This window comes from Anas acuta, chromosome 15 (genome assembly GCF_963932015.1).
Source record: "Anas acuta chromosome 15, bAnaAcu1.1, whole genome shotgun sequence".
NCBI lineage: Eukaryota > Metazoa > Chordata > Aves > Anseriformes > Anatidae > Anas > Anas acuta.
In genome coordinates this window covers 4468442-4490392 of record NC_088993.1, presented here as the reverse complement: position 1 = coordinate 4490392, position 21951 = coordinate 4468442, and the positions used below count along the sequence as shown (strand labels likewise).

Below are 21951 nucleotides of genomic sequence, written 5' to 3'. Positions count from 1 at the left end.
ACACATCAAGGGAGAGCAATACCCACTTGAGAATTCTTGTATAGATAGATCTTTGAAGAAGGAGCTTCTGGCATACGTTCTAAAATTACCAGGGGATGGACAGGTAATCTTTCACAGGAAGAGGAAAGAGGAGTTATAAGCAGAAAAAAAACAGGTAGTTTGAAGAACAAAAAAAAAATAAAATAAAAATCAAGACAAGAACACCGCCACCACAAACCAAAGAACAACAACAATAGAGCCTGCCCACATTTTTAAAAAGGTTCAATCTATTCAATTCTTATTGGCAAGATTGCTGAAAATGTTTGTACATCTCTGCAGATGGACTCCTGAAGAATTAGATGCTCACATTGGATAAAGAGACAAGTTTTCAGCCTCTCTAGGGCTTAGCACTCTGACACACAAAGTAAGGCTGGATAATTTCTCAGTACTACAAACACAAGAATACTTCAATTTATCAAAACACTTATGTCTAGAAAAAGCAAGTAAAACATAGTGAATTTCTGCCATATTCGACTTAAAGCATGTGCTGATAGTTATAACTGAATCAGGATCCAACTTCAGACTTAAAATGTTTTCTTATTTCTCCCACACTGAGTGACATGATATAATTTGAACCTTATGACTTTCACTAATATAGAAGAGAATAAATAACTGTGAAAAAGTGTTGTTTACATAAGGAACACATTAGAAATTTGAAATAGAGCTCTAAATAAATATAAAAGAAGCTTCAACAGAAAAATAAAATCTACTCTGCTTGACCTACAGGATACACAATCAAGCAAGACTCCAGGGATTCTCCCAGCTCTTGCTGTGTCTTTTTGAAGAAATCACATCGTTTCTCTTGGCTTTTACTTCCCCCCTAAACTTTGTTGGTCTTGTCTAGTTGGCCTGTAAAGATCTTCAGGTCAGGGCTTGTTTCTTAATATACCAAGCACAATCTCTATCGGCTTTTCTGGGCAGTCTGGTACAAATTAATGAATACCTGCAGTATAGTTGAAAACTAACAAATAACTGTAATAGATTTATCTTTATTTCTTACAAGCATAATGCCTATATGAGTTCAGACCAAAGCTCAATGTAGAGTTCAAGTGATCTGTCCCACTGCCAAAAGCAATTGTCCAGGAGAAGGTATAAGCACAGGGCATGTATGCAGTCCTATTTCTGTAAATGCTCTCTTCCCAACTCAGCTTTGTGGCTCATTGACTTTTCAAGCCAGCAGTGCTGATACTAGTGTCTTTCTTTAGATATCATACTGCCAGCTAAAGAATCCAGGTAAGGAGGACCTCTTGCAGGAATTCAGGTCACTAGAATAATAGAATTACAAGGGTTGGAAAAGACCTCCAAGATCTGGTCCATCACCCTGCTGCCAATATCACCCACTAAACCATGTCCCTAAGCACCACATCCAACCACTCCTTAAACACTCTCAGGGATGCTGACTCCACCCCTTCCCCAAGGGACTCATTCCAATGCCTGACTACTCTTTCTGAGAAGAAATGTCTCAGAATTTCCAACCTAAACCTCCCCTGGCATAACTTGAGGCCATTCCCTCCAGTCTAGCTGATTATCTGTGAGAAGAGGCTGACGCCCAGCTCCGCACACCTCCCTTTCAGGTAGTTGTAGAGAGCAACGAGGTTTCCCCAAGCCTCCTCTTCCCCAGACCAAACACCCCCAGTCCCCTCAGCAGCTCCTCACAGGACTTGTGCTCCAGGCACTTCACCAGCTTCGTAGCCCTTCTCTGAACATGTTCCAGGGCCTCAATGTCCTTCTTGTACTGAGGGGCCCAAAACTGAATACTCAAGGTGTGGCCTCACCAGAACAGAATACAAGGGGACAATCACCTTGCTCATCCTGCTGGATACACTATGCCTGATACAAGCTAGTGCAAGAGATGAGTTAACTAATTAACACTTAATATTTTACAGTGATGCAGGCGACTGCAGTTTATTTCCTGAGGAAATCATACAATGAATAATAAATGTACACACTGAATGCTTTTACCTATGGAAAGAAATATTTTTGCAGGATCTGGGAGTGGTATGGAATTACTACCAGAACTCTTAAACCCATGAGAGGATATTATATACTGCTTTTCTATTAGGAGCTCCGTGTCAGTGCTGGTGACTTCCTGGTATACCAGACTTGTATGTAAACTGCTTTCTTGTTACTTTATGTCTTCCCTATAATCCTTTCATTCTAAATAAATAGGATTTTGCTTTATGGAAGGTGGTTAACCTTTTGCTGAACTAAAAATCAGACATGCAGTTAATTACCAGAATCTGCAATCTAAACATTTTATATAGAGAAAATTGAAGCACAAAGAAATGAGTTTGTCCAAAACAGAAAATCTAATCAGACTTTGGCAGAGTTCAAAACAACATTAAATCTCTTATTGTAATTGCAAAATGTATTCCAGCAAAAACTGAGCATCAAACAGTAAAAGGAAATAGAAAAGGTATTAAGTAGTATACATACAGTACAGCATTTGGGATGCTGTATTTTAAAAACATCATCAAGCCATTAATACACTTCACAACAAATAAATAAATAAATAAATTGGCAGTCTGATAAGTCAAATATATGGCAGATATAGAAAAAACAACTCCTAGGTGTTTTGGAAAGGGGGACATGAACTTGTCTGAGAAACATGCACAGTGTGTACATGTATTATATGAATAATGAAAGTGCTACTATCATAGAGTGCATTGCTAAACACTGTGCATGAAGAAACTCCTGTCCTCCCAAACATCAGAAAGATGATCAGAAGCATTCTCCTCTGCACTTCCATCATTTCTTTTTGGGTATTGACTACCTCATCAAGACCAATAAAATGATGACCAGACTCCACGCCAGTTGCGTTTATATGAGCATGTTTCGGCATCAAGTTGATTGTACCCCAAAAGATCAGGCAGATGCCTGGTTAATCATTCTCAAGTTACAAGAGCAAATATTTATGTGCATATCCAACCTAGGCACCCAATTTGGTTAAACCTCTGCCAAGACACAGAACTGATTTGGATATAGATCATCCAGATGTCATAATGCTGTTTCTTCACTTGGAGACAGTGCAGTATTACCAAGAAAACACTGAAATTCTCTCAGATATTGTCACAAATGTAGCATTACCCACTTGCCACTGTGTCCAGACAGCCTGCTTGCAAGTTGAGAACGTATGCAGAAATGGTACTCTAAAGGCCAATAGAAAACTTCAAAATTTACTGGGGAAAGACCTTTGACATTTAAAATGTTCATAACTCACACCAGCTTTACCTGCTTTTACTGGGCTTTGGTTCTGCAAACTATTCAGTGTGAAATACACACTCTTTTAGGAGACTCTCTAGTGCTTTAGCCCTGTTTCACTTGCAAAAAATGAATCCCCAAAATATATTCAGAATTGTACTGCCAGGCACAGTGATTCTTAACTTACATTGCCACTGCTCAGACTCCTCCCTTGCTTGAATTATCCATCAGCATCTTTCTCCATTCATGGCATCAGCACCAATGGAGTCTCCTCAGTCTCACACCTATGGGGAGAAGAGATATGAAGTAGTTAGTTGCAAGACTGGAGGAACACACTCTCCAGAGTCCATATCTCTACAGGAGCTGTTCACTGAAACCAATTTAAAGTTCTCTTTAATTGATTCAGCATTGTGCCCTTTACAGAGCAGTGAGCTAGGAACAATGCCAGCTGTTGATTAACTGTCAGTTCAACCTACTCTCTCCATTCACCCATGCAAAGGTACCCACCTGCAACTAACAGCCCCATACAGAAAAAGAAAGGAAAAAACAAACAAACAAACAAAAACCTTCTGAAGCTATGAAAATGTATGAGAGAAAATCTCTCTCTCTGAAGAATGTCCATGTCAGACAGTACTCACTAGATCTGCCAACAGAAACAATTTTGTACCAGGTTGCTGGGACAGCTGTGAACAAATTGGTGACTGACTATAGTAAAGTTGTGGGCTTTTTGGCACTCCTAGGACAAATAGTAAATAGTACTTTGTGACTCTGAAGACAGCTTTTTTCTTGGAATCTTGTGTTAGCGCATGGGATTTTACAGATAAATAAATACAGACAACAGTTTAATTGCCTTTACACTATCGATTTCCAGAGAGGTTAAGGTAAGTATGAGTGCCATTGCAGTCAAAAGACATTGAGAAGCAGCCCATAAAACATCTAAGACACTTAGATCAAAAATCTCTATCCTTAGTTGTGTTTTGTTTTTTAAATGAAGTTTATTTTTAACACATTTTTGGAGACATTAAGTTAATTCTCTTGAAAAACAAATATATACAATTAAAAGCAAAGAAACAAACAAAGTGCATCTGTTTCTCTTCAGATAAGCAAAACAAAAGTTTTGAGAGCCTATCTACCCCATAGCCCTAGCTCAGAGGTCACTCTTTGTTTCCAGTCGTGCCATGGAAGCCCTCTAGATGTTGAAGAAGATCCTTCCCCCGTCTCATCCTTTCAGAGATTTCCCCAATACAGAATATGACGCAGGACCCACAGGGAACATATGCCTTTCTGAAGTGGCAGCTGGGGCCAGCCAGCTCATGTTCAGGCAAGCGGTGACCAACATCACCAGATCTTCTTCCTCTGCACAGCATTCAAGCCACTCTCCCCCAGGCCTGTAGCGCTGCATGGGGTTGTTGTGGCCAAAGTGCAGGACCCAACACTTATCCATGTTGAACCTCATCCCATTGGCCCCTGCCCATCAACCCATCCTGTCCAGGTCCCTCTGCAGGGCCTTCCTACCCTCCTGCAGAGGGACACTTCCCCCCAACTTGGTGTTGTCTGCAAACTTACTGAGGGTGCACTCAATTCCTTCATCCAAATCAAAGATATTAAAGAGGATGGGCCTCAACACTGACCCCTGAGGAACACCACTGGTGACCAGTCGCCAGCTGGATTTCACTCCATTCACCACCACTCTCTGGGCCCAGCCATCCAGACAGTTTTTAACCCAGCAAAGAGTGTACCTGTCCAAGCCATGGGCTGCCAGCTTCTCCAGGAGAATTCTATGGGAGACTGTGTCAAAAGCCTTGTTAAAGTCTAAGTAGACTACATCAACAGCCTTTCCTTCATCTACCAAGCGGGTTACCAAGTTGTAGAAGGAGATGAGATTGGTCAGGCAGGACTTGCCTTTCACAAACCCATGCTGACTGGGCCTGATCCCCTGGTTGTCCCGCATATGCTGTGTGACTTTATTCAAGACGACCTGTTCCATCACCTTTCCTTGCATCAAGGTTAGGCTGACAGGCCTGTAGTTCCCTGTTTCCTCCTTACAACCCTTCCTATAGATGGGTGTCCAGTCATCTGGGTCCTCTTGATGACCGTGACCACTGATAGCTGACAGAAAACAGCCCCAGCAATCACATCTGCCAACTCCCTCAGCATGCTTGGGTGGCTCCCATCTGGCCCCATGGACTTGTGACAGTCCATGTGGAGCAGCAGGTCTCTAATTGTCTCCACTTGAACTGTGGGGGGGTTATTCTGCTCCCTGTCCCAGACTTCCAGGCTGGGAGGCTGAGTGCCCCGAGGATAAGTGGTCTGGCTAGCAAAGGCAGCATTATTTATTTATTTAACAGAATATCACAAAAACACAATAATACTACTGCCCCAGTCACTCAGACTTTGAAATTTACATCTATAGGATCTACTATATCAATGTGGACCATAAAAAAAAAAAAAGATATCAAAAAGAGAACATTAAATACTAAGCACTGACATTCCTCTGAGATGTATCACAGTGGAAGAAAAACTATGATGGTTATCATAGTTGAGAGCCTCATGCAGTTCTGAGCTTCCCTAGTGAAATTCAAACCTGCAATAAATACACCTCTTTCTTTACAATGTGTCAAATTTTCTTGCGCTATTTTAAAGACATTTGTAGTATGAACAACAAAAACAAAGGAATAAAAGTATATAAATGGATATATTCTATTCACACCATACTAGAAATCCTCAATTGCTTAATGATATTATTGGCAGATGTAAGCCATGAAATACTGCTTAGCTATTTCTTTCTCAAGTTTTATAATAATTCAGCTCAAATACTATTCTTCCAGTTTAGTGCTGCTGTAAACTTAAAAAACAAGCAAACAAAAAAAACAACCAAGAAAAAAAAAAAAAAAAAAAAAAAAACAGAAAATCAAGTTGGTGACTTGACAAAAAAAAATATATATATATATATAATAATAATCGAAGAGATACACAGAGACACACACAAAAAGAAGCAAACCAAAGGAAAAACAAACAACCAAAAAAAAAAGCAAACCAGAATTTGGCATTTATCTATTTACATTAGAAATGATTCATCTAGATTTCACTAGTGGTGGGTTGGGCACTTGGTTTTGCAAAGGCTTGGTCCAAACCAAATAGGGGCAGTATCTGTCCCTCTGTTGTGGACCAGATGCTGTCAGCAATTTGTGAGGGCAGCAGAACTGAAGCAATGTCCTCCCTTTGGGACCATCTTACCGAAGAGTCCCATTATATTAATAATATGATTGCTAATGGCACACTGGGCATTCAGCCACTTTGCTTTGCAGACACAGCTGATGACTGATCATTGGGAGGAGGGATGGCTCCTGTGCCATCTTCCCTCTTGTGAATTGTCTGGCGACCATTGCAAAACTTACATCTACAGCCTGATGCTGGCACAGGTCTGAAAACCATCTCTTGATGAGCAGTGATGGAAGATTTCCTGACAAACTCTTCCCATCCTTCTGAGAAGCATGGCTCCAAAATATTATATCACGTCATGTCACAGCACTGACAGCCTTCAGACTCTGTGGATTCTTAATATTTACAAAATGCAGAAAAGTGGAGAAGACTGACTATCCCAACATAATTCTTTACAGACCAATAACTGGTCAGGCTGGCAACAACCTATGATTGTCACCATCTGACAGCTGTTTGATGGCTTGCAGAAAGTAATGTGGCCTGTTCTCAGTGTGCAATAGGCCAGGTGTCCACATGGTTAACAATCTCCATGGCCCAGCTGTTACTAAGAGAAGCCACATATGTCCACAGACCAGCTGGGGAGTGAAGAGCACGCAGCCAGCCAGAGGACGGTGTGTGGAATCACTAAGCTGTGCGTGGTGGGAGCAGGACAAATCCATCTCCAGGGTTCCCCCTCCTGACCTCCGCATTGTTGCACAAGCCATTTAAAAAGTGACAAAGACAATAATCTTCTTTAAAATATTATAATACTAGATTTGAATCTTGACATGGGTTGAAAAAAGGCTGTGAAATCTTCACCTTCATGAGTCTTGTGCTATCTAGTGCAATTTAGCATATTCATCTCTCCATTGACCTATCAATGGCATCCTATGCAACTATCCTATAAAATAGGATAGCAGAATCTGCAGTTTTGAACATAAAGCAAATACATGGTTTTCTTTGGAACAGCTTAATCATTTTTCTCCCTCTAGTTCTATGAGCTTTTCTGATTTTGCTCCCCTCAGCAAGTTTGCAGTGGAGGGGGGCACTAAACTGCATGACCTGACAGAAGTAGCTACTGCACAATTCCAAATGTAAACTCTGTTCTCTCTGCGGAGCGATCAAAGACACTTTCTTTTTCATCAAAACTGAACATGTTAACTAAACCACCATGACAAATTCTGTACTATTGCAGTCAAATCTAAATGGTTGTTCAGTGATGCACAACCACCTCTTGATATCTTCTTTTAAATTCTAGCCTGCTTTGTCTCTCAAACCACAACCAGTTACAATTATATTTTTAATTCCTTCCACATCCCTTCCAACCACCTGTGGTCAAAGCCTGTTTCTCATGCAGTCAGTTCATACTCGGTACTTGCTGACGTGGAGATGACCTGAAGTAAATGGGTAACACAACCCATCTGCTACCCAATTCTCCTACTGAACAAGCTCTAGGAGGGGTTTAAGAGCTTAGGTTTGTTGGCAATTGGGATCTGCCTTAAAGCATATAGAAATAAGACGTAAGTGAGAATCATTTTATGGTCTAATTTTAGGCATGACTGGCCTAGATTTTCTGACTCAGCACTTCAGTTGGCTTGAGCTTAGTTAGAATACCTCAGCACTTCTCAGTCAGGAACAAATTTACTAATGTAACAGAAACAAGTCCATAATTCAGCCCAGCAGTGCTCTTTGACAGAAGTCTGACATTGGATTAACCAAATTGAACTGATGTAGAGAAAAGGCAGAAAAATGGCAAAGGTGACTCTAGCAAAGCATCTGTCCACCCTGTGGATTAAGTGAGCCACTCTGGGAAAAATGAGAACTACCTTTAATTACCTTTAACTCAGACAGAAAGTCATTTTTTGAAGTGCCCTTCTGATTCCAGTTGTAACCTATTCAGATCCTTCCAGTGTTTCAAGTGCCCAAGAAAATGATGTTTGTTATGTGTTTTACTAAATGTTCAACCTCTTTCTTTTCTTATGGCTATCTAAATAAATATCTATATATAATCAATGTCTATACACACTGTTTTTCCAGCAATTTACATATGTAACTTGACATTTCCCAGTTTACAGAGAAACTTGAACAAAAAAAGGACTATGACAATATTAGGTGATGTTGGATATTATTACTCAGCTTTGCAATTATCTTTTATCTCTATCCACCTGCACAGCTACACTTCCATTCAAAAACAATAATTAAAAAAAACAGTCACTCCCACTCCTGCTACAGATAACATGGGTCAACAGATCACTCAGACTTTACTTATTCCTCCACAGAGATGCTAACAGCAGTACTAACTTCCCTAGGGTACTCATCTCAGAGTAGGAGAATCACCGCTACGTGAAGCAGCAACACTCTGAGATGCTCTTCCACCTCAAGTCCAGTTTCCTCAAGAGCTGAAGTCACAACACATTGTAGATATAGCTCCTGCCTAACTATTATATTCACTTCTCTGCATATACTCATGTTATAAATGGCTCAGGATTCAAATTAGGATTAAATAAAAAAATAGGATTTATTAAAAGAATATAAAGGAATAGAGGTAAGCAAACAGCGCTGGGTGCACCGGGAGTCTCCGCTCCACCAGGACGCACACCAGTTACATCAAGCAGCTGATTTTTATGCACCTAGACTAATACATATTCATTACTACTTCTAAAAAAGTAGATTATTATAATTAGCTTCCGGGGTCCAGTTCCTCCTACTGGAGCATGCGCATCAGTCTCCTCTGGGGGTCTCTAGGGGTCTTTCATGCTGAAGGCTCGTAGTCTTCCTCTCACCCTTTGTACTTACTCGGCACTATTCCAAGTTTATGGAACACTCTCTGTACACTCTCCGCAGGTCTTGTCTCCCAACCGTCCTTCAGCTTCTTTTTCCTTCCTCTTAATCTCTTGGCCCCCCTGGCCAGATACCAAGGATCCACATAGTATCTCATAACAGTCACTAGTTGTTATCAGTTGTTCTGAAACTCCCAGACATCAAACACAAACAGCTTTCTTATTTGACGCTTCACGAGTAATTAAAACATTCTTCCCCAGCCATTCACAGACACATCTATAGCAGTGTTAAGTTAATCTCGAAGAAGACAGGAAAAAAGGCTGTAACTGTTAGAAATAGAAGTCCGGAATAACAAAAGCAAACAGGTTCATAAATTTAAGGAGTGTTTTCTGAAGACGTGATAAATTGACTAGAATGAGGGGGAGACTGGGACACACTGCATCTGTGGTTCAAGAACTAAATTGCCAGTGCAGGGCCCAGAGGCAGACAGGATTCAAACAGAGGCAGACAGGATTCAAACAGAATTATTCTTTATGGACACGAATTTATGGACACGAATTGGAATTGTTAAAACATTCCTCACACTCACACTAAAACCAAGAGCTATATTTTCTCATTGTGGTTGCTCAAGGAATGGAAATGGCTGTCCAATCCCTTTTTCTTTTTATGCAGTCCTGGGACGCTGTTCTTATAAGAACTTTTGTTCTCTTCCATAGCACAATGGAAGGAAAACAAAACAAAAAGGGCAAACAGGTGAGCTCTGATCACTCATTGACTACTATGTCTCAGGGCAGAACCGCATTCAACCCCCTCAGCACAAATTTAGGTTTCCAATATTTCATTATTTGATTGCCATTACAATTGTTCTCCCTGAAGGATAAGAAGCAAAGAAAGAAATCCTGAAAAACAAAATGAAACCATTGCCCACAACCACATGAAAACAAATACAGCTTCAACAGTCCATCTTTTGATACAGTTCTATTCAGTAGTAAGATGAAGTTAAACAGAAGTATTTGGCCAAGGCTGTGACATATGTCAACTGCAAGCAGTAGTATGCTGGCATAAACTTAATTTATAGCTTTTCCAGAGCATTTTTGTCTCTGATCATGCTTCTCTGTCAACATTTCAATATATTAAAAAAAAAAAAAACAAAAAAAAAACAAAAAAAAGAGTCCTCTAACACATATTCCCTAATGCACATTTGCAAGCAAAGCATCTAAGTTTGTCTCAAATCCAGCATGACTAACATTACAGAGCAAAAAGAGTAAGATGATTAAATAGACTGGCTCACCCAGCTTGTTTTTACACATCAATAAATAACCTCAACACAGCAGAAATAGAGATGTGGTTTTTCATTTAGAGTTAATTCAAACACTGGCTCTTCTTCAGACCTTCCACACTATGTAAAATAGATCTGGGTGAATAATTCATTATGAATTATTCATTCAATTAATTTAATTTCTTCTGCTCACTAATTAACTATCTTGACTTTTTTGAATGTTTTCATTATCTGAAAATTATTTACTCAACAGTTTCTATGAATAACTCCTTGCCTCTAGATTGTTCACAAGCAGATTACTTCAAGAAATCAAAATTGTAAATTCAAGCTGTGCTGAATAGTTTTAATTAGACACACAAGTCACGTGGCTTTTCTCTGTTTCCTTATTGGATATATTTAAAAACAACAACAACAAAAACACATCTTCTGCAAAGAAACTTATTCCAAGACAGAAATGTGTTTGCCAGGAAAACTCTTGGAAATATTAAATATTAACTTTATAGCATAGAATGAATTTGTCCTTCATTGGGGAAAAGTATAAACTAAACATATTAGATTTGAAAGGTAAAACACAACTTGTTCATGTCTATTGTTTAACTGCTTCCGCTTCCCCCAGACACCTCAATGCTGTTCTAGGCTCTAACTACTACCAGAGCTCTGTACCCCCAATCTAGATAAGGGAATAACAACAATGCCACCAGTAGGCATAAAGTCAACAGGGTGTCTGAGGGCACAGAGTGTCCTCTTCAGCATCCATCCAAGGGGAAGTTCATCTCCTGGCCAAGTGTAGCAGGCCACAGGGAGCCTCTTGTAAAGGCCATGCTTTCTAATTACAAACTAGCAGCCAGAGAGAGAGGAAACATAGATATTTACACGGATAAACAAAAAGACCAGGTAGAGCAAGGTCTGTCTTTGATTTGCATATCATACCTCCACGCTGGGTTTCATCTTTCCTTACAGCAGCACCCAGGTAGGTCACTCAGCTGTCTATGCCTCAGTTCCCCAGTCATAGGCACAGGGACAAAAACATGGTGTTACCTTACTTGGTTGATGTGATGGTAACAAGCACCAAAGGGAACAATAGAATCGGAGGCAGCTATAACAAGCAACCGAATATAACCAATAGCAATGAAATTCCCCAAAAATTCCCAAACACCACCTTAGACCTATTTTTCTTTCTTCCAACAGCTGTTATTACTTGTAAGTGGGAAATGTTCACTTCCATTCCCTCTAGGGTGAGAGGAGGGGGAGAAATTAAGATGACAAATAATAGTCTATCAGTGTGTAGAATATTTCAAAGAGAAACATAAAGCTACTAATAACAACCTACTGTTTCTCAGGGGAGAAAGCAACAGTCCATCTCATATGGAATGAAAAGAGCAAAAAAACAGGTGTGATTGCTTTAATCATTATGTAATACAGCCTGAAGGAACTGAGCTGCTGCCATCAGTTAAAGTTAGTTGGCATTTCTCTTGCCAATTTAAAGCCAATTTGCTTCCTACCCACCTGAGATGGAGGAATTGTGCTATGGACATCTCATGAAAAGTGAACACAGACTTAATTGAGCTCATGTTATATTTTTTAAATTGAAGTGATGGTAACCAAGTATGTATTTTCATAAGAAATATGCCAGCTTTGGATTTATTTGCCTACAAGAACAAATCATTAACTCACCTCTGTGCAGGTAATAATTATTTGGATTTAGATCCCAAAGTGCCCATTTGACCTTGTCCTTCAAGTGTCCACAGAGGACAACTGAATGGCTACATGTAACAGAAGGCTATATGAGGGCTTTCCAAAGCAAAACACTGAAGATACATTACAAATTTAAAACATTTTTCAGACAGTGCAAGTTACATAGATAAAGCATGACTTTTGTTAAAATCATTCTTACATCTATCTTTCATCTAAAATGATGTTTTCAACCAATTTATTTTAATTAGTATCCTACAGTATTTTCATTCACATAAAACATTTCAATAATACCACGTGCACCCATATGGATTAAAGTCCTGGGAGACTTGCTTAAGTATTTAGAGCTAAATTTGAATTCTGCTCACAAAACCAATCTTAACTCATTTCTTGACTACTGGAAATCCATTTACTAAGTCTCTAGCATAAATGTTACAGCAAACAGATGAAACTCTTGGTGACAATACATGTAATGAAGAGACCCCATTCTTTACAGAGAAGGCTAATTAATCATTAGGTGAGTGCTAGTAAATTTTCTGAATCACCAAGTTTCTGACAGACATGCTGTTAAGCCAACAAAATGCCCACAGATGTTACTTGCCCATCAGAGGAGAACATATTCTCTTGAGGACTCTGAGCATCTTGTCACAGTTTATTTATTTATTTATTGAATGAAATGAAAAATTAGCAAACCCATGTGATGATTAATGTATATGTGCAAGTAAATAATAATAGCATGAAGTCTATTAATAATAAAAACTAGTGCTGGATTTTAAGATACTGAAGTAGAAATGTGAATTGTTTTCCAGTGGCTCTGAAATGCTACAGTTAATAGACCTACTGCACTGCCTCCCTAATAGCATAACCATAACTTAATTCAAAGAAGACAAACCCAAATTCACAGCAGGATTCTCTTCTACTTTACTTTCTCCCTATGCCTTTTGGTACTTTACTAGGGCAGTCTCCACACAACTTCCATCACTAGGTTCAGTAACATACACCATTCTCTGCTGCAGCATATAAAATCTAGAGCCTTGGCACAGCTGTGCATCTACTGAAAAACACCCAACCTGCTCTATGCATGGTGGGAACTGGAGGACACGTCACACCATGGTTCCTAAGAGCAGGGTTCACCACTGCTCATGGACAGCCAGGGTTTGCTGCCCAGGTCCATATAATCCACAAACCCAAAGATAAAATTAGATCAAACTAAACAGCCTTTGCAGTACATCAGAAACTTTGATCCTGCCTGCAAAGGTTACATGTTACAACGATGTACTTAGTACTCAATAACAGCTTAGATCTGCAATGTAGTTTAAATTCTCATTTTCCTTCACAGATTTTATAAGGATGGTCTCAGAAAAACAATAATGAGCATTTTAAAAGTATTTCCTTAATTGCATGGATGTTTTTCAGGTGCAGAATTCTAGGCCTCTGCAGAAGAGCCAAGCCTAAAACCTCCCTTCCTTAATTAAATGTTTTTCTTTTAATCTTCAAAACTTTTTTTTTCCTCCCTGCCATTATAAAATATATTATGTGCTGGCATATATGGAAACTACTGGTTTTTTTTTTTTTTTTTTTTTTTTTTATTACTCCTCCTTCCCTCCACAGATATTAATTACATTACAGTTCATTAGCTGAGCTCATTAAGACCATGGTACAGGTAGGAAATAGGTAATTGACTAGGTACAATTATTACATTAATTTAATTATCTGTTTTGTGGTTTTATCAAAAAGGTGACCTCTGTGTATATTGGAATAGGTTTCCCTCCCTTGCTGCTTTTTGGGTTGCAGGCAGGCGTGATCTGTGGTCGTCTGAGAGAATGAAAAGCCATATTAGAATTGCTTTTGTGGTTCAGCTTGAGGGGAAGAGGCAGCTGTATCCAGATATAGCAGACTTAGAGAATTTTGGTTTTGATATGACTATGTTCCTCCTCACTTTCTTGAATGCCACTGATGTTTTATTGTTGTGTGCCAGGCAAAACACAAGCTGGATATGGGGCCTGCAGGAGCATACTGCCTCAGCTGAGCCTGGTACTCAAGACAGGCCAAATCCCTGAAGGTACGATGACCATAAAGCCAGAGCAGTAGCGTTAAAAGCATGGAAGAATTCAGAAAATATACACAGATCTGTGTAAACGCCACCAAGCTAGTTGCTGCCAACACTGGAGGCCTGGGCTGCCCCTCCTGCTCCACTTCTGGGATGGAGATTCTAGCAGAGAAGGCAGCACAGACCCCCATGGCCTGGCACAGCAGCCATGCCACCAGGTCTGTTGCTCCTGGCATCATTGATGAATGCCTGCACAGGGCTCAGCACAGGCTGCCCTAAAAGACTGCTATTATTTTAGCATTACTTTAATGGGACAACTACAATGATTTGGTCCCATGGATATCACAAAAATGAATGCCATTGATGAGAAGCAGCTCTAGGGGTGCTTTCAATTAAAACAGCAGTTGGTGAAGTTTCCTAAATAACTGAAGTTGACATCTCCCACTGACCAAGCTGGAGCTTAACAAAGCCCAAAATAGAAAAGGACAATAGAAAAAGCCAAGCACTGGGTGAATTCAAAACAGTGTTAAGAGGTTTACTTGTCACCTTCATAGGAAAATGTTTTTGCGTGGTCTACAGAAAAGTTTCTGTTTTCCAAAGAATTTTTATATAAACACAGTGCAGTGAGTTACATTGTGTTTATATAAAAATGAGAGCTAGATTTTAAGTGAAAAAGAATATTTATTTCAATTTCATCTTTGTCTCGATTTTGAAGCTTTTTTTTTTTTTTTTTTCAAAAATAAAACATCTGTGACTGTTCTGAAGGTTAACATTTCATCTGGCATTACAGGCACTCACCCTAAATCTCACACTGCTAAAATACAAGTTTATGTAGTCGCTTCAATATTATGTAACTTCCCAGAGTTGGTAAACAGCATAAATAATAACCTGTCTGTGCCACCACATAGGGATGTAGCTGGGATTATAAATTACCTCTAGACAAAACACAAGCTTGTCAAGTCAACTGGAGCAAATTGGTATTGTGCTGGAACAAACTGGAGAACTAATAAGTAATACAGATGAAATCATGGACAGCTGAAGCAGATCCATAGTTTATCTTCCAGAGTCAGTTAATGTCAATGTCAGTGGAATTTGCACAAGCAACAAACCCTCAGCCTCAGCTCTGTGATGGCTGACATTTCCCTTCTTTAAAATTGGCAGTGTGAGTTATGGAACCTAAATTTAACCTCTGGAGAATATGCCACATGACATCTGTGTTCCTTACATGTTCGGCTTAAGACTTTGAAAGCTAATTTATCCAGGCACCACCTCAATAAGTGACTTACCTAGCAACTACTGAACTTCTGTCACTTGTTGGCTTCTGTTGGCAGAGCCTCTTTCTCTTGGGAGCTCATTCTTTAATAATGACCATCCTAGACCCCTGAGGCTGACACTAATGAGCATTTGAAAATGCCAAAAAATCTAATGGTGTTCACTGATTTTTGAAGAAACAACACCTATTAGAAGTGGCTGTTATACCAATAGATTTTTTTTGCAACAAATTATGCTGAGCTGTTTTATTAGATTCATATTGAATTCTCACATCCACAATACAACCATTTAAACTGACACTTGAAATACTGAAAGCCAAATTAAACATTTCTTAGAAAGTGCTACTTAGAAAAAACGCTAAACAGAAAATATTAACTCAAGGCTTATTCACTGGAAGGCTGATTAAGGTACACTAGCATTTCTCATACTTGTTAAACATCCAGGTAGTCTGCCTATGGTGCATCATTAGCATTGCTACAAATTTAACTGGACATTTCAGTCCAAACATAATGAATCTTTGACTTACACTCTTGTGTTATTGATCATTCAGTTAAATGTCTCTATCTTGACATTACTATCACTCAAGCCACAAGTAAAGTATAAATATTATTAATACTTTCATGTTTATTTTTCCATGTACACTTTATCTTTCCCAAATATTAGGGTAAAGCTGCTCATACAATGTGCTGCATGAATCAACAGCACTGCTATTGCTGTTTTCTTAATTTGAATATTAATACATCTTTCCACACAACTTGCCTGTAAGTATTAAAATCAGTTTGAAGTGCAATGCCTGCTTTCTCTCTCACTTATCCTGATAGAAAACTAGAAATAACTTCAAGTTACTTCAAATTTGAGTGCCCATACCTGAAAACAACACAATCGCCTCCAAACTGGCATAGATGAAAATAATAGGGAAAAGTACAGTAAAATCAATCAAACAAACAACAACAACAAAAAGTAAAGCCCAATGGAATCTTCTTCCCTGCCACAAGTTCCCCTGAATTCACCAGTAAGGAAAAGAGAAGTGGCTTTTCCCCAAAAACTACCCAGAATCTGTGCTCACACTGACAGAAAACAGCAATGCTCTTAACCCACAAAAGAGGCTCTGCACTTTTTGCCCTAAGTCTGTCTCCATAGAGTTTCTGGTACCTATGCAGATAATTGTCGAAGCATGTTTTTACTGAACTTCTCCCTCAACGAAAGTATTTTTTTTTTCTTTCCACCTATATTCTCCTTTTTCCATGTATGTCATCAAGTTAATACAGAATAACTCCATAACTGCAAAATTAACATTATTAAGAAAATGAACTCACAATGCACTCATCTGTTAGTCAAAGGGCCTGACTCTCCTATCCATCCTTCACTCTATGCACTCCGTGCTTTTCTCCCTATTCTTCATATTGCTTTTATTTAGACTTCAATGCAATATGGGTACAACAGTGAGACAACATGAGACTGCAAGGTATTTACATGAGTTTGAAGAGGAGACTATAAGAACCAAATAAAAGCAGGTATTTCCACCACTTCATAGATATTCTTAACATTTTCACCTAAATAAATATACAGTATTGTACCCAAGCATATTTGCAATAAATCATATGTTCTGCAAACATCACAAGGCCAGGAGGAGATGAGTTTGAGAGATTATCTTGATTCTTTACTTACACGCCCCCATTTGTGGAAACACTCAACTATATCCTCCCTTTATATTAGAGCAAAATTAATTAAATAGGCTATCATTTAGAATAAAAGGGCAGAAATAACAGAAAATATAAAGCCACACTTAATGAGGAAATGTTACTTGAGAATAAGCACATAGATGGATAAAAAAGGGAGTAATTTAACAGGTTTAAAACTGCACCTTTCATATATCAACAGTCATTTCGATAAACTGGTGTGAGTGTTTGTGGGGAATCCAGCTCTCCTGAAGGCTAGGTAAGAGCTTAAATTACTCCATCTATTTACTGTTATCGAATAGCAAACTGCTAAAGGAAAATATATCAGGTAATATAGCTTAGATAAACATTGATAGCATCTTGTAACCAACCTGAGAGGAATTCTTGCCATTACTTAAACATTCAGGTAACTTTACGCTGTAACTTTTCACATGCATTACCAATCTGTTATATAAATGTCTTCTGGGTCAGAGTCCTAGGTTGTGCTCTCTGTAAAACAGGAGCTATTTCTTTACTATATGTTGGCAAAGAATATACATGTATATATCTATAAACACATATATATTCTTCTTCCTCTCTGTAGATTGTACACATCAGATAAAGCATAAAAACCTACATACCCAAATTAGGTTGTTCTGTTTGCACACACCCAAACACACATGCTCATGTCCTGCCTGCTGTTCCAGTAAGTGAATGATGCTGTGGTACTGGAGACTAGCAGAAAAAATAATTCAGATCAAATAAAAAATATAGCTAGACAGAACAGCCTTCATTCCAAATTATTAGCTCCAGAAAACGTTCCATCTAACCCACCAGCATAGCTATTAGAAAAGAAGTGCTGTTTACAGTTTCTAGACTTTGGTGTGCAATTGCTGGCAGATGCTAAAGACAGACCATGCTAAATGTCCCAGGGTTTCAAGGCAACCATTTTTTTCATTCTGTCTTTTGTTGCTGAGAGTTGTTTTTCTACTTATTTCCTCTTTCATTTATTCAACAAAAATAAACACAAAGCAGAGTCAGAATTGCACATGATTAAAATGAATCCCTTCAAATTCTACAGACCCCCAACCCTCCTGGTACCACTTTATTTTTAAGGGATGCCCAACAATGACTTACTGTGAGATGAATAATGCATTTATATCACATACTAGTTGTAGCAAAACTAATCTATAAATGTTTAATAAATATTCTGTAATGCTTTTGGTGAGCATGCTATAAATAAGTAACAATAGATTTGCGATGAAATATTTATATGCATTTTGGTTATTGTTATGCTCTAAGTGTTCAAGGAGCCATTACTAACAAAGTAAATGGAGTTATCAAGGTTATAGATATGTTCTGTAAGCCATTTATAATGAAATGTGCAACACAAAGTAAATGCATTTGTAGAGGTTGTTGACAAAGTGTAAGTGTCTAGCAAACCATTCATATACTAAACTCCATGCAGATACAAATGATACATAGACAGTTGATAAGTCAGCTATAGTGAGACTTTTCTCTGCTAGGAATATATTTTAAGATCTTTGTGTATATGCCTGTGTCCTAATTGTAGCATACTTACAAATATGCTGTTACATCTTGAGAAATCCCTCAAAAGACATACTATTAAGACTGCACCTTAGCTATCACATCCCAGAGAACCTGAAGGCATAGATAAGGTCAAGAGAGTGACAGGGGTCAAAAAGCAGCTTGGGGTTTCTTCCCCACAGCAGGATGCTAAATACCCGCTGCTTTGAGGCATGGCTGTGGATGATACATAGCAAAGTCATCACTTACTAACAGGTCTTAGGAGCACTGGCCTAATATTTTTTAGCTAATAATATCTCATTTATAGTGACAGCAGGTTATGCAGCCACTTAATACTGTCAGGCAAATACCCAGACAATACTCAATAATAAGGCAAATATAATTTTTCCATTAGTGGAAAGTTCCATTATTAAATTTCTTAATGCTAAACTACACATATTCATCCTGGTATCAAAAACGACCCTTATAACAGGTTCTGACCTGGGCATGATTAATTTGTCCTCTTGACCTTTTCAAACTCAGAGTATACTTGGTACCACTTTATTTAAAACAATATCCAAGAATAATTCATAGGGATATCAATAATGTATTTGTATCACACACTGTTATCATACTCTTATACTTCAGTAGTCTTGCTGACAGTGGGGAGCATGTCTGGTTGCTGTTTGCTCACACAGCTGTCGCGAGGGCTGCTGCTTCCTACTCCAGCCATCCTCAGCACTTCCACAGCTGCTGCAAAGCTCACCGACCTCAACACCAACCAGATATTCAGAGCTTTTACTGACACGGAAAGACTCAAATGCTCTGGACAGCAGCATTGTTTTCAGAATAGAAAACTATAGTGCTTTGCTTCACTTCATGAAAAGAGCACTATGAATAGTAAAGGTTTAAAACCTGTTTTAAATAATACCTTTAAAGGTGGAAGTGCTTAATTTCCTCTTACACAGCCAGTCACCCAGGGCTTAACAATAGGGGATTTGGCTTGAAAAACTGCAGCAATATCAGACCAACAAGTTGAATGCAGGAAAAAGTAATGCTCATTTCTGCATTTCAGTTAATCTTCCAAAATATAGGACCATTGTAGTCTACTGGAACACATATATTGCCAAAACAGAACTCAAAAATAAACAAGGGCTTTCTTTCAGTCCCTCACAAGGATTATAAAGTGGATGCCACGGAAGAGAAGAGGACATCAACGTGAGAAAGATTAGACAAACTGTATGCTCAAAATATGGGATTATAACATTATACTTCTAAAGAAATGCACATATTTTTAAATTCACTGTAACTTTCATTGTCATTAGGAGCTACTGTATAGCAACTGTAATGCAAATTAAATGGCTATACTATTTTGTATGTATTTCTACAGTGCTGACTCACTCAAGGGTCAGCATCCGGTTTGCAGATTTCATGTGTATGCCAGGAGTGTAAGGTGCATATGAGAAGTGCCAGATTTTGCTCTTTATTTATCCCATTTCATACTGCAAAACAAGACCTGAAACATGGAAATAGTCTTTGGTCTTCCTTTAGCTATTTGCAAAGGTAAATTCTTATCTAAGTTTTATCCATATCTTTAGTTTTATAGTAATGTTAAAGCATTAGAGGGAAATACGTTCTAATAACGATACATTAAGGAACAGTAAATTACAGGGGAAATACTACTGGAGTCCTTAGAACAGCCATATTAATACTAAATGACTCATTATTAATAAAGCATAATAAATATAAAAAGAATTATCAATAATTAGGCTATGATTTTATATTGTTAAACACTAGAGACTGTACTTTATTTCAAGTAAATTTAATAGATGTTGAAAGAGTCAGCCACTCTCCTGTGCAGAACTCCATGTCAAGTGAAGCACTCTGTGCACAGAACAGGTAGCTCAGCACACAAACCCTGCCATGCGTGCCTTACGGCACATTAGTTCATTGGCTAACAGGGCAATATTATTTTCATGGGGATTATGACATTAGGCTGAACACAAGCATAGATTCCAGAAGAGGGAAGTAGCAATAATATATTGCATAACGCCTTTTCTTTTGTGATCAAAAAGCATTTTATAAGCAGAGTACTTAAATGAGAACCATTACTATGAGGCACATACCTATGCTCCCATACTTAACATCCACACGAATGCAAACAGCAGCTTTTTCTTTGGAGTTCATCGTTCCATGCTTTCAGATTTTAGACTTGTATGGCAAAGAAGGTGGATGTGGCATTTTTTCAACAAAACTTACTTTTGATAAGACCAAATCAGATTTATTTTCTCATATTTATTTTCATTTTTTTTTCTCATTTCTTAAACTCTGATGAAAGATCTCAGATGCAGCTTCTAAAAACCTGCTGTTGGTGATGCTCCTTCACCACACATATGAAGTGAAAAGATAATAATTACATAGTACATGAAACAAAAAAGAAGATAGGGTTTTGCTACTTAACAGCTGAGGAATAGTGGTGTAAAGGAATCAAACACTTCCATGTTTGAAGCATGAAAAAGGAGGCTTATTCATATAATGATTATATTTCATGTGGCAGAATCTCACTGGAATATCTGAGGGACTTTGGTTGATTAGATTTAAAATAGATAAACAAACAAAATTCCTGTTATGAAACTAGGGAAGAGACCTAAAAGAAAGTCTTTTTCAGTTTTCTGTCCTCTCTTTATAAAAGTAGAGTCCTTTGTACAGAGATGAATTTGCACAACCCATCATTAATAAAAGCTTTGGAAACCTAACATTTCACAATTTTACATTGTCAGAGATTTAAACAACAACAAAACCCCTCATACACAGAGACTGACAAAATGCAATCTCAGGAGCCACCTCGTCTATGCAAATGTTGTCAATACAGTTCTGAATAGCTCCGTCATTGCCAGAGACTCATACTGAAAACTGTTCTTACCAAGCTATTGCAGGCTGGAGGTTATTTTTCATTCCAATAACACTGGTTAAATATATAGCTATCTTGCTGAAATATCATTTGTCTTTCACATTCTTTGAGGAAGCACACAATTCAGGGTTTTGCTTGCCAGTGTTACAGAGAGCAAAATTTCCCTGCTGCGGCTGGCTTCTGGCTGGCTGTTCTCTTCCTGTCCAAGCAGAGTCCCCTTCTGAGCCCCAGCACGGCTCTCTCTGACCAGATTCATCTCACCAACTCCACAAAAGACTTACACATGCTTTTTGCACTGTTCCTGGTGATGGATATCCCTGAGAAGGAGAACAGGAGCGGG

General features: G+C 38.5%; 1 long non-coding RNA gene across 1 annotated transcript in view; it reads right to left on the bottom strand.

Moving 5' to 3' along the window:
- The window catches only part of LOC137864887 (uncharacterized), a 186168-nt gene that overhangs the window by 130100 nt on the left and 34117 nt on the right, over nt 1-21951 (bottom strand). The window contains exon 2 of the long non-coding RNA XR_011101679.1: nt 3428-3524. This is a non-coding gene — a long non-coding RNA (uncharacterized lncRNA). The remainder of the gene's footprint in view (nt 1-3427; nt 3525-21951) is intronic.